Source organism: Cetorhinus maximus, chromosome 12, assembly GCF_964194155.1.
Source record: "Cetorhinus maximus chromosome 12, sCetMax3.hap1.1, whole genome shotgun sequence".
Taxonomy (NCBI): Eukaryota; Metazoa; Chordata; class Chondrichthyes; order Lamniformes; family Cetorhinidae; genus Cetorhinus; species Cetorhinus maximus.
This window is the reverse complement of record NC_135890.1, coordinates 122678378-122691102: the sequence shown is the minus strand read 5'-3', so window position 1 is coordinate 122691102 and position 12725 is coordinate 122678378. Positions and strand designations below refer to the sequence as shown.

Sequence of the window (12725 nt, the reverse complement as noted above, 5' to 3'; positions counted from 1 at the left end):
CTGGTCAAGGGTGAATATTGGGCCCCAGAGGAGCTGAGAGAATTCCCCTGCTCTTCTTTGAGGTATAATGGGATCCTTTACATCCACCTGAAGGGGCTTGGTTTAACTTCTCATCCAAAAGACAGCACTTCTAACAGTGCAGTGCTCCCTCAGTGCTGCACTGGGAGTGTCAACCTGGATTTTGTGCTTAAGTCTCTGGAGTGGGACTTGAACCCACAACCTTCTGACACAGAGGTGAGTGTGCTACCCACTGAGTCAAGGCTGTTTGTCTATTGAAAGGAGACCCACAAGAACAGAACCTGTCTTCCTTCTTTTAAGCTGCTGGTGACTTGGTGTGCATATCCAGCATTTGCTGCTTTTATTTTTAACTTGCACTGCAATAGCTGCAAAGTAAATCCAGGTTGAAATTACCTCCCCCAAACCACCCTGAGTCACAACGCTTGCCTGAATTTGATTTAATAACCTCTCATGTTGACACATAGCTGCCATTGACAAGACCCAATTTCCTCTGATCCATTATACATAGGAACATAGGACTGAGGAGTGGGAGGCCATTCGAGTCTGCTCCACCAATCGATAAGATCATGGCTGATCTGCCTATGGTCTCAACTCCACCCTCCTGTCTGCCCCCCATAACCTTGCTCCCTTGTCCATCAACATTCTAACTCAGCCTTGAACATATTCAATGATCCAGCCTTCTTTCTGGGGAAGAGAATTCCACAGACTAACCACCCTCAGAAAAACTTTCTCCTCATCTCTGTCTTAAAAGGGAGACCGCTTATTCTTAAACTGTGTCCTCTTGTTCTAGTCTCCCAAACAAAAGGAAACATCTCAGTATCTACCCTGTCAAATCCCCTCAGGATTTTGTTTCAAGATCACCTCTCATTCTTCTAAACTCCAATGGATATAGACCCAACCTGTTCAATCTTACTTAAAAGGAAACCCCTTCTGCCCAGGAACGAGTTGAGTGAACTTCCTCTGAACTGCTTCTAACATTATATCATTTTCTCAAATAGAGACCAAAACTGTACATTATACACTGTTAAGCAATGATGGATTTCAACTAGTTTCTATATGATGGAGGCATAGGTAGTCTTTTTATGGCACAGTGCTGTTGCTGCATTCAATATATGTATTAAGACAGCAAATTATTTCAATTCCAACAGAACGAAACCAAATGACCATTTTAAGTGACTGCATCTGTGACAGTAACCAGCAGAGAATCTTGCTTTCCTTCCCTCGAAGCTTCACTACACAAGAACATTTTTCTATCAATATATAGCTACAAAACACATTTAATACAACAGTTCTTCAATACGTCGCTGATTAAACTTCAAAAAGTACTTTAACTGGCTGCAAAGCACTTTGGGATGTCAAGTCTTTCTTTCAAAGAAGTGTTGCTGTGGTGACAAGAGTCAAGCGATCACCCAATGGGCAGTGATGTACAATGGACAGTTCCTGCCGTCAGAAATGTCCAACTGTGAACGGGAGGTGGTAAAACCATCAGAATGACATCAACCTAACGATTGAAAGGTGTCAGAAAAAATATTTTGTACTGACGGACTCGATAGCACAATGCACACCTGCTGTAATACTGAGTGGGACCAGGATTCCTCCTGGTTGACACCAAGTTACAGGTCGAGTATCCTTTAACTGTAAATTCGAAAATCAAACACATCCAAAAACTGCATTTTTTTTTTAAACCTCATCGACCTTTAGTACAGGAAGTCTAGTTGTTTGTCTACGCTGTTTATCTTGTGGTTTTTTTCAGGTACCCTGTATTAATTATTCAGCGATGCATCTTAGTTTTCTAGACATTTTATTTACTTTAGACTACAAGCAGACAAGGCTTAGGCTATTGTATTGTAAGTTTATATGCAGTATCCAAAAACCGAAATGATCTGAAATCCAAAATGCAATCAGCCCTGAGGGTTTTGGATGAAGGATACCCTCTGTATTTAGCTTATTTTGCTTTAAGCAGGTTTAATTGATCTCTCTGCCACTGGCTTGGAGGAAGAGGAGCGTGAGCACAAAATTCCCCACTTGTGATTGCCGCTAAGTAACCCCAGCAGGAAGGGCTGGTCATTAGGGGAGAGGAGAATCAGTCTTACCCCAGAGGACCTTCATTGTGAACTAGCTCTCTGCCCCAGCTTCCCTTCATTTTTAGGGTAAAAGGGGGTTAATTGGAAGAACAAAAATACATTCACTTCACAGTCCCATAATACAAATAACGTTCAACCTCCTTCCCCTACTTTAACATCCACTCTCCATCTCTCAAAGTGTCATTTGAGTGAGCAGGGTCTAGAGATAATAAGCATATTTAACATAGCTGAGAAATGGGAAGAAGATGGAGTGCTTAACGCACAAGTGGCTCGATAGGGCAGAGTACCCACCTTTAGGCAATGTGCCACCTCCCTTAAATCATATCTATATGATGGGCAGGTTAACAAGATAGGGTAGCCAGAAGTCCTGGTTTTGCTGGGACAGTCCCAGTTTTTCATTAAATGTCCCAATGTCCTGACAATTTCCTAAAAATAGTTCAAGCGTGGTTTTCACCTTTTCCCTTGTTGTCAAAAGGGTCCGGGCGGGGGAGGGTGGAGAAAATGTGAGAAATTTCGTCCTCTTTCCTGTAAATGCCCATCACATTGCACGGTGTTATCTTCAGCAGACCTGCATCCCTACCCCCACCGCCCCCCCCTTGACGACTCCAAGGGAGTTATCAGGACATTTCTGGCACAGGCGGCTCCAGTGCTGATGACACCTTTTAAACGATCTATAGAATAGCGCTGCCAACTCTAGCTGGACATATTCTGAGACATGTCGCATGACCTCCCATCTTCCACTGACCCTCGTGTGGACTCCTGCCATTAGTCACCCAACATATCAATCATCATGGAACCCAGCCTTTCCATGGCTTTTCAGTGTATCCTGGTTTTGAAATTTGAAACAAGAGCAAGATGGCTGCAGACCCTTTGGCCTTGTCTTTTGCACTGACGTGCTGTGTTCTGTCATCATTGAGGATGGGGATAAAGCCGCCTCCAGATAGCTGTTTAATTGCCCACCACCATTCATGACTGGATGTAGCAGGACTGCAGAGCTTTGATCTGATCTGTTAGTTGTGGGATCCCTTTCCTCTATCTCATGCTGCTTCTGCTGTTATATCTTCTTCAAATTGGCACCTTTTTTGTTTTAAAAAGGTATGCCTGGTACTGTTCTTGGAATGCACTTCACTCCTCACGAAACCAGGACTGATTCCCTGGCTTGGTGGCAATGTTAGAGTGAGAGTTATGCAAAACTATGCATGACAGATTGTGGTTGAATACAATTCTGCTAATAGCCCACACCACTTTACGGATGTCCAGTTTTGAGCTGCTGGATCTGTTCTGGGTCTATCCCATTTAGCACACTGGTACTGCCTCGTGTTGATTCTCTCACCACCTCTGCAGTCTGACAGTTACATGCCCTTCCAGACTCTGCCAGCAATGGCAGCAATGAGCTAGTCTTGATGATGAATACTGAAGACCCCCAGCCAGAGTACATTTTGTATCTTTGCCACCCTCAATGCTTCTTCCAAGTGGCGTTCAATATGGAGCACTGATTCATCATCCGATTACAACCTACCGCCCTGCCTCAACTGGAAGTTTCCTTGCCCACATTTGACATGATGAGATGTGACATAATGGGATCTGGAGGCCTCCTGACTGTCCATCTCTATGCCACTCCATGATCATGCATGCCAATTTCCAATACCACTTATTAATTCCAGTGTGGCTTATATGCAAAAATATTCTTAGATTAACAAACCAGATAATATTTATTCAGCAATACAACTTGCAGAAACAATGCCTTTGCTGAGAGGAATGCCTTTGACGTTCAATGGCATTACCATCACTGAATCCCTCACTATCAACAGCCTGGGGGTTACCATTGACCAGAAACTGAACTGGACTAGCCATATAAATACTGTGACTACAAGAGCAGGTCAGAGGCTGGGAATCCTGTGGCAAGTAACTCACCTCCTGACTCCCCAAAGCCTGTCCACCATCTACAAGGCACAAGTCAGGAGTGTGATGGAATACTGTCCACTTGACTGGATGAGTGCAGCTCAAACAACACTCAAGAAGCTCAACACCATCCAGGACAAAGCAGCCCGCTTGATTGGCACGCCTTCCACAAACAGCCACTCCCTTCACCACCGATGCAGTGCGTACCATCTACAAGATGCACTGCAGGAACTCACCAAGGCTTCTTAGACAGCACCTTCCAAACCAACAACCACTACCATCTAGAAGGATAAGGGCAGCAGATACATGGAAACACCACCACCTGCAAGTTCCCCTCCAAGTCATGCACCATCCTGATTTGGAAATATGTCGCCATTCCTTCACTGTCACTAGGTCAAAACCCTGCAAATCCCTCCCTAACAGCACTGTGGATGTACCTACACCACATGGACTGTAGTGGTTCAAGAAGGTAGCTCACCACCACCTTCAAGGGCAATCAGGGATGGGCAATAAATGCTGGCCTAGCCAGTGACGCCCACATCCCATAAATGAATTAAAGGTATCCTAGGACACCATCTTACTCAATTATACACAGAAAATGTTATGGTCCGTGTATAGACCACCGTGTGAGGGATCCAGTGGCTTGCACCCACAGACCAGAGGATAGTTGGTGCTCACAAGGCTGAGTTACTAAAATAAAAGCAAAATACTATGGATGCTGGAGATCTGAAATAAAGTTAAGAGTCATCATACTGGACTGAAACGTTAACTCTCTCTTTCCACAGATGCTGTGCCTGAGCTGCTGAGTTTTCCAACACTTTGTTTTTACTATTGCTGAGTTACTAAGTTTTGTCATCTGATCTCATACTGTTATCTTAGTCCATTTGACTGTGTCACACTTTCATTCCCCAGTGTAGATTACACCCTACAGTATTAATGTACCACCATAACTCAAACTAGCAGACGACAAAGCAAAATTACACAACTTCATTCAATCAACATGTCAGCACTCACATATGTGTGGGTTTCTCCTAGTGAATTTCTCCATGATTTAATGTACCAGTTTATCTCCTGGGCTTCTCTCAGAATTGCAGGATGTTATTTCATACTGGAAGTGTTATTAACAAAGTGGGGAAAGTGTCACAGGAAGCAAGTGTGACGCCACATTTAAAATTACTAATTAAACCTTCTGTGGTATTTCTCACAGCGAGTTGAAGCTTTTATAAGAACGCACTGTGTTCAGCAGAGTCCTGTTATCAGAGACACTGCCCTATCAGCACTAAGGGTTGCCCTTGAATTCGCTGGTGCTGGGATGAGATTGCAGGATCTAGTTATATTTTGAAGTGGGCTTCTGGGGTCTGGGTTGGGGACTAATGGTTCCATGAAGATCCAGAGAGGGAGTTTCTAGCAATACCAGAGCAGGTGCTGGGATCTGGAGACATTGTGAATGAAATCTAAAGATCTGGGAGCATTGGGGGCTGATCGAGAGATTAGAGAACATTTAGAATGCAGTCAAGTGATTTGTTAGCACCGAGATGGGCTGAGAGATGTAGAAGTGAGGGGAGTAGAGGTGGAAGGAGTTCCAGAAAGATTCAGGAGTTGGAGTGCTGGAGATTACAGAGGTCTGACATCGTCAGCTCCAGAGTCCAACATCCTTGGGAGTGATCCCCTGCCACCCCCAGCAAGAGCCTGGAACCAAACCACCATTGTCCCTAGGTGAACTATCAGGTTACACCACAGACCATGCCTCCCTGCTTCGTGGTCCCACATGCCTGGTCCCTGCATCATATCCTTGTATTTAGGATAAATTTTCTGTTTGTTAAAATGAACGGATAGCGATTATGCAGAGGGGGTGCAATGTAGCTATAGTTAGATATAGCTCTTGGGGCAGAAGGGGTTAAAGGGTATGGGGAGAAAGCGGGAGCAGGCTATTGAGTTGGATGATCAGCCATGATCATAATGAATGGCAGAGCAGGCTCGAAGGGCCGAATGGCCTACTCCTGCTCCTAGTTTCTATGTAATCCTCGATATGCAGTTCGAAAACGTGTGATGGCTTATACAATTTAAACATAAATCTCCTCAAAACACAAAAATCCAAATTTTAATATATATAAATATTACATCTGAAATATGGTTTTTATTAGGCTGAATATATAGTTTTTCTAAACAATGCTTGTTACAAAGCAGCTAACTACCAACAGCTATTATGTCCATTGCTGCTCACACGGGCTGTTGCTGTTTTTTTCCTTGAGATCCCAACAGGACAGTACAATTGTAACATATATCAATTCATTCACTGCCTGAAGTAAAAGGTTGACCATTCAATACCCAAGTTTCTTTCTTTCATTTGGATGAAGTGAAGAGATTTGTAAACTCTCGTTGAAACACAAGTAATTGTGGGGATTTTTAGAATCTGCGAATCTTCTGAATGCAGAGATTGCAATCTGTATGTGCTCAGGATGCACTGACTTGAACCAAAACAGATTAATTAGCTGGTCGAAGCCCAGGATTCGAGAGACCAAGGTACTCAATTAAATCTTGAATGACATTGGATAAATGTAATCAAATCATTGTGAATTCCACGAGCTTAAAAACCTATTCATAAATTAGAATTTTGAGTTGCCATGCTAAAATGGCACACGTAAACATTTTCAGATGAGGGTTAACAAATTTGCTCTCAAGATGTCCAATGGCCAGTGTATGAGACTACAAGATCACCAGCCGGCACTGTCATGGGAAAATCCTACTGAAACAAGGCAAGACAGATGTCACAAGGTGCGCACACAAGCTCTGAAGAGCCCGCTGGGTCTGTTGACATTGGTCGCTTGATTGGCAAGATGGCCAGACAGACCTAATTTAATAATATGTATAGACTCAAATTGTAAAGCTTATTAGTGTTGGCTCAAAATTAAACCATGCAATAGCAGTACAGTATTTAGCCAAACACCAGGTTATACTTCTCAACATCAGGCTGAGACACGTACAACATGGGACAGCATAATTCAGTCTTAGAGATCAAGCAAGCCAGTAAATTTCAAACCACACCAGCTAAAAGGGATGGGAGGGGAGATGAACAGGGTCTCTTTAGCTCATGATGACATGCTTAGCAACAGAAGCTTGGGTCAGGTCCCAACATCTTTGGCAGACTTGGCACTGGGAATGGGATTCTTCTTCTTAATACCAGATAATCTGACAAACCAGGGGTCTGAACTGGACAGGAAGTTGCCCCTCTGGGTTTTTTGCCAATTATCTTAAATCTGTATCCTTTGGTTACCAACCCTCCCGCCTCTATCAAATAACCGCAATTTTAAATACACAAGAAATAGGAGCAAGACCATATTGGCCAATCGAACCTGCCCCACCATTCAATACGATCATAGCCAAATTTGGGTTTCAACTCCATTTTCCTGCCCGTTCCCCTTGATTCCAAGACACCAAAAATCTGTTTATCACAGCCTTAAATATATTCAACAATGAACATCCTCAACCCTCTGGGGTAGAGATTTCCAAAGGTTCACAACCCTTTGAGTGAAGTAATCTCTCATCTCAGTTTTAAATGATCAGCTTCTTATCCTGAGACTGTGCCCGTGTTTGAAATTCCCAAGCAGCAGAAGCAATCTCTCAGCAACTACTCCATCAAGCCCCTTCAGAATCTTGAATGTTTCAATGAGATCACTTCTTTCTTCTAAACGCTGGAGAATAGAGACCAATTTACTCAGCCTCTCATCATAGGACCACCCCCCTCATCCCAAGGACCAATTTACTGAATCTTTGCTGTAACACCTCCAATCAAATGCAAGTATATCCTTAAACATGGAGACCAAAAACAGTATTCCAGATGCAGTCTCGCCAAAATCCTGTACAATTGTAGCAAGGCTGCTTTTTTTTGCAGTCCATATTTTATTTACAGTTAGTAAGCTTCACAATAAAGCCCAAGTCTGAACAGTTACTTGAACAACCTTGAGCCGTCAGGTCAAAGGTCTTTATCATACAAATACAATAGTAAACAAAAAGATTGTCCCTGTGGTCAGTTCAGTCACTCTCTTCCAGGGTGAGCTTGTCAAACAGGTACTCTCCCATGCCATTCTCAGGGGCTCCCAGCCTCTTTAGGTTGGTGATGTTCAAGTACTCCAATCCTCCTGCAATAAAGGTCAACATTTCCATTTGCCTTCCTAATTGCTTGCTGCACCTGCCTCAATCGCCTCCATTAAAATACCTCAATGAAATTTTGCTTTAACCAGAATTCCAGTCTCTCCACAAAACTGAAATCCTACATTCTGTTAGCATTCTGGTAAATAAGGGGAGGTGGTGGTGTATTGGCAGTGTTGCCAGGCTAGTAATCCAAAGACCCTGGGTAATGCTCTGCAGATCTGGGTTCAAATTTTAATTCAACAAAAAAAAACCTGGAATTAAAAGACTAATGACAACCATAAAACCATTGTCAATAGTCATAAAAACCCATCTGGTTCACTAATGTCCTTTAGGGAAGGAAATCTGCCAGACCTTCCCTGGTCTGGCCTACGTGACTCCAGACCCACAGCAATGTGGTTGACTCTTAAATGGCTTACTCAGCTCTCAAGGGCATTTAGGGATGGGCAACTAAAGCTGGCCTAGCCAAAGCCCCCATCCCATGAATGAATGATTTAAAAAAAATCTCTACCTTCTTCAATGTCTTGACAACCTTCCTAAAGTGGGGTACACAGAATTGGATGCAATACTCTGGTTGAGGCCTAACTAGTGATTTATGAAAGCTTAGCATAACCTCCTTGCTTTATATAACTGCCCCTCTGTTTACCGATGCTGTGTTTGCAAGTTGTATCGTTTAAGCTGGTCAATCTCCAACAGCAGCCACACTTTCACTTCACAGTCCTGGCACTGATCAATCTCTTTCTGGTGTCGGGCAAGTGCATCGAGGCTCTAGAAATCATGTGTAAATCAAAACACTATATACCTGTGGATTTCCCCCGAGTACGATCACAGGATTCAGAGGGTATCAATAAGATATTGCTAGAGCAATCAAGAACCAATTTCATATCGAGATGGTACGTTCCCTTGCAATTTTTGTAATCAAGGTGCCGGGTGCATTTAAATGTGTGCTGAGGTTCGATAGAATACTGCAGTGTATGACTCATTGGTGCAATATGAGCTGCATACCAAGCAAAATGAATGTGGCTGCAACTTTGAAAACTGGTAGCTTCAGCTCAGCATCCAGGAGTGTAGAAATCACTGAGTCCAGCTGGATCAATGAAACCAACAGCTGATAAATCCACGGTGCGTGTCAGCAAAGTGTCACGTCATCATGTTCCTGATCCGGACTAGTTTCTACAGAGTTCAGGTAGAAATATAAATACAGATCTGCATATGCCCAATGTTGCACCTTGTAACAATTTAAGGGAAAAAGACAGTCATGGATCTTGAGCCTGAAACTTATAAGCATTTCCCAATCAATAATTAACTTGCACAATGTACCTTCACGCAATCAAACTGCAGCTTTAAAAGGTTAACAGGAGAATAATATTGTGGATCAACTTACTTTTAATAACTAAGAGATCCTCTGCTATATGAACAAAGTTCTCAAGTGTCAGTCAATCATTTCCGCATTTCTTCCAATTTTTTTTTTGTGAAGTTCCCGATGTCATTTGGCCTCTAACCAACCTCGAAAAGAGACAGCAATTGGACCCGTGGCCTTTAAAGTAGTAAATGTGCCACACAACGGCACTTTCAGAGCATAATGATGCACTTAACTTTATATGGGGTAAGATTCCCGATTTAACAGTATATCTTCTGACTTACAGAAGAAACATAGATCTCATTCACCTGCTTAAGAAATTATATCCAGCATTCAGGGTGCATAATTCTAAAATGTCAAAACCATATATTTTAAAGTCAGTTACTTCATTTGCTTCCTCCCTGTAAATTTTTGCCATTTCTAGAATATTTACAATTCCCTTTCGAAAGTTTTGACTGAATTCTGCTTCCACTGCCCTTTCAGGTCATGCATTCCAGATCCTGACTGGCTGTGTAAAATAAAAGTCTCACTTTCCCTCTTGTTCTTTTGTCAATTGCTTTAAATCAGTCCCCTGTGGTTATCTATCCTCCAGTTGGTGGAGGATTATTTACCCAATCAAATCCCCATATAATTTTAAACAACTATTAGGTTTCTCCTTAAGCTCCAGCTCTTTAGTCACTCCAAATAACTGAAATCAGTTATCTGTTATCATTCTGGTAAATCTCCTCTGCACCCTCTCCCGGAATTTGACATCCTGAAGTGTGATGCTCAGAATTGAACACAATACTCCAGCTGAGGCCTAACCTTTTGGACTTTATAAATAGAAGCATCGAGTATATGAGTCTGTGTGCCTTTTTCAACAACCTTAGCAACTTCCAGCCACCTTCAAAGACTTCTGTATGAACACCCCCAGGTCCCTCTGTTCCTGCACCCTTTTTGAAATTGTACCATTTCGGTCACACTGCCTCCTCTCGTTTTTCCTACTGAACTGAATCACTTCACGTTTCCTTCAGCAACAACATCAACAAACTATGATGATAAAAGAGAGGAGAGGAGCTTGGTGCATCGACAGCTGAGACATGCCTTCATATTGATTGGGTATAAAGAAAGCATTACAGGGGTGGACCAGTGCAGGCCCTACAATAACCAAGTTTCATAATGCTGTAATTACTCAACCAATGCTTCCAAGAACCAAAACAGATGAGATCGAATTCTTGCTGAAAATGTATTAAAACTATGTGTAGTAGTTATGTTGGGACAGATATGACATCTTGGTCATACTCAGTGCTTGAAGGTGTCAAATCTCAATAGGTTTCAATAAAACTTGCCTAAAGTTATTTCAGTTCAGCTCTTAAAATGAGGAAGAGAAAAGAACTTCTCCTTTTATGTTGCTGAACATACTTCCCCAGAGCAGCTCTGTCATATCCTTGCATAGGTCTGACACATGCAGGTTTTATCTGCCAGCCAGCCTTCACATACGCCCTGCTGTCAGCTGCAGATTCTCCAATTCAGGGCAAAAACAAACAACGTGCTAGTGCTTCCTGGGTGCCAAAGCAAAACATGCGGATGTTAAATAACTCTCCTATGCTACACCAATTATAATGCTGGCACACAAAATAAGGATGCAAAGTATCATGCCATCATGTATATATTCATGACTGAGGGGCATGATGGGAATCAAGAAATATGGGCATAGGCCAGGAAAGCAGAGTTGAGGTGGAAGATCCATAATGATCTTATTGAATAGTGGAACAGGTTCGAGGGGCCTTATGATCTAATCTTGTTCCTTTTATGTTATGCTCAAATCTTCACATAGATTACATAGGAACAAGAGGAGCCATTTAACCTCTGGCGCCTGTTCTGCCATTCAATGAAAACATGGATGAACCGTATCTTAATCACTTCCACCCACCTTGGCTCCATAGCCTTTCGTACTCTGGTCCAGCACAAATCTATCAATCAAATTTTGAATTAAGTTCATGAGGATCCACTGCTTTTTGTGGTACAGTTCCACACACTGACCATCACCACATTCAGATAATCTGCCAAGATTATCCTTTGCTTCAAGCAATAGTAGATCAAAAACTATTACATTCAGACCTCCGGGTTCTAATGCCACTGAACAAGCTATCACGGTCACCTCAACACGACACACATGCCAACCGCAAGTCATTCGACCAAAAAACGCATGGGATAATTTGCCTGGGAATACAAAGTCAGGTGTAGCACAGCAAATATCAGGAATTCAATACTTGCTCTACCTTTTAACTTCTAAAGATACAGTAGCTCATTCCTACTTCATAACGATTCCTAAATTCATACTTCATTTTGGCGCAGACATGGAGAGATTCTAGACTTTCTTTTGTTTCTTCAAAGTGGCAAGAACTCGACTAAATCGTCTGGTGAGGGAGAAGTGTACATGACATCCTTATGAAGCTCTCATGTCCAGTATCGGACATACTGTCGCTCTTTGCCTGTTGCCACACAATCGCAAGGTGCAGCTTCCTTTCTCCACCGAGCTTCCTTACCTAATCTTAATCAACAAGCAGCACATTTCACTATTGGCCGGGTTTGTGGTAGGGGTGGTGCAAAAAGGAAGGAGAAAGAAGAGAGAAAATGGGAAAGAAAGAAAAGCAGCAAAATATTGGTGGATGCTGGAGGTCTGAAATAAAATAAATTGCTGGAAAAACTCAGCAAGTCTGGCAGCATCTGTGGACGGAGAAACAGGGTTAACACTTCAAATCCAACACAACTTCTTCAGAACTGGAGAGGGAGAGAATTGCGATGGTTTGATGTTGTTTAAAAGGAGAGGGGTGGGGAGAGGGGTAGGTGGAGCAAAATGACAGGGATAGGTCAGAGGGCAGGGGAGATTAAATATCAAAGATGTTATGGAGAGAGAGAGAGAGAGAGAAGCAGCACCTAAAACAGGAAAGGGCGATGACTGAGACATGTTCAGCAGCACCTAAAAGAGCTATCCAATCTGTGGTTCCACAGCAGACTGACCATGTACTAAGTAAAATCAAAGTGTGAATTCACAGGAAAGCAGGTAATTGATTGGTTGGTGAGTATTTTTTCTCATTTATCATTCAAAACTCAGGTAATTTAAGTAATTGTAAGATTTTATTAGTAGTAGTAAGGTTTACCAATAGTAAGGCTTATTAGATTAGCTGGTGAGTATTTCCTATTTCTCTTAACTAGGGAATTTCAATCAC

At 42.5% G+C, this 12725-nt stretch overlaps 1 protein-coding gene and 1 long non-coding RNA gene across 3 annotated transcripts in view; both read right to left on the bottom strand.

Moving 5' to 3' along the window:
- Positions 1 to 12725, bottom strand: part of LOC144687935 (syntaxin-2-like) — a 60496-nt gene that overhangs the window by 26924 nt on the left and 20847 nt on the right. The window lies entirely within an intron of this gene.
- LOC144687937 (uncharacterized) lies at positions 6122 to 9416 on the bottom strand. The gene is made up of 2 exons (XR_013578242.1): positions 8665 to 9416; positions 6122 to 8143 (listed from the first exon to the last, which is right to left on the bottom strand). It is a non-coding gene; the product is annotated as an uncharacterized LOC144687937 (long non-coding RNA).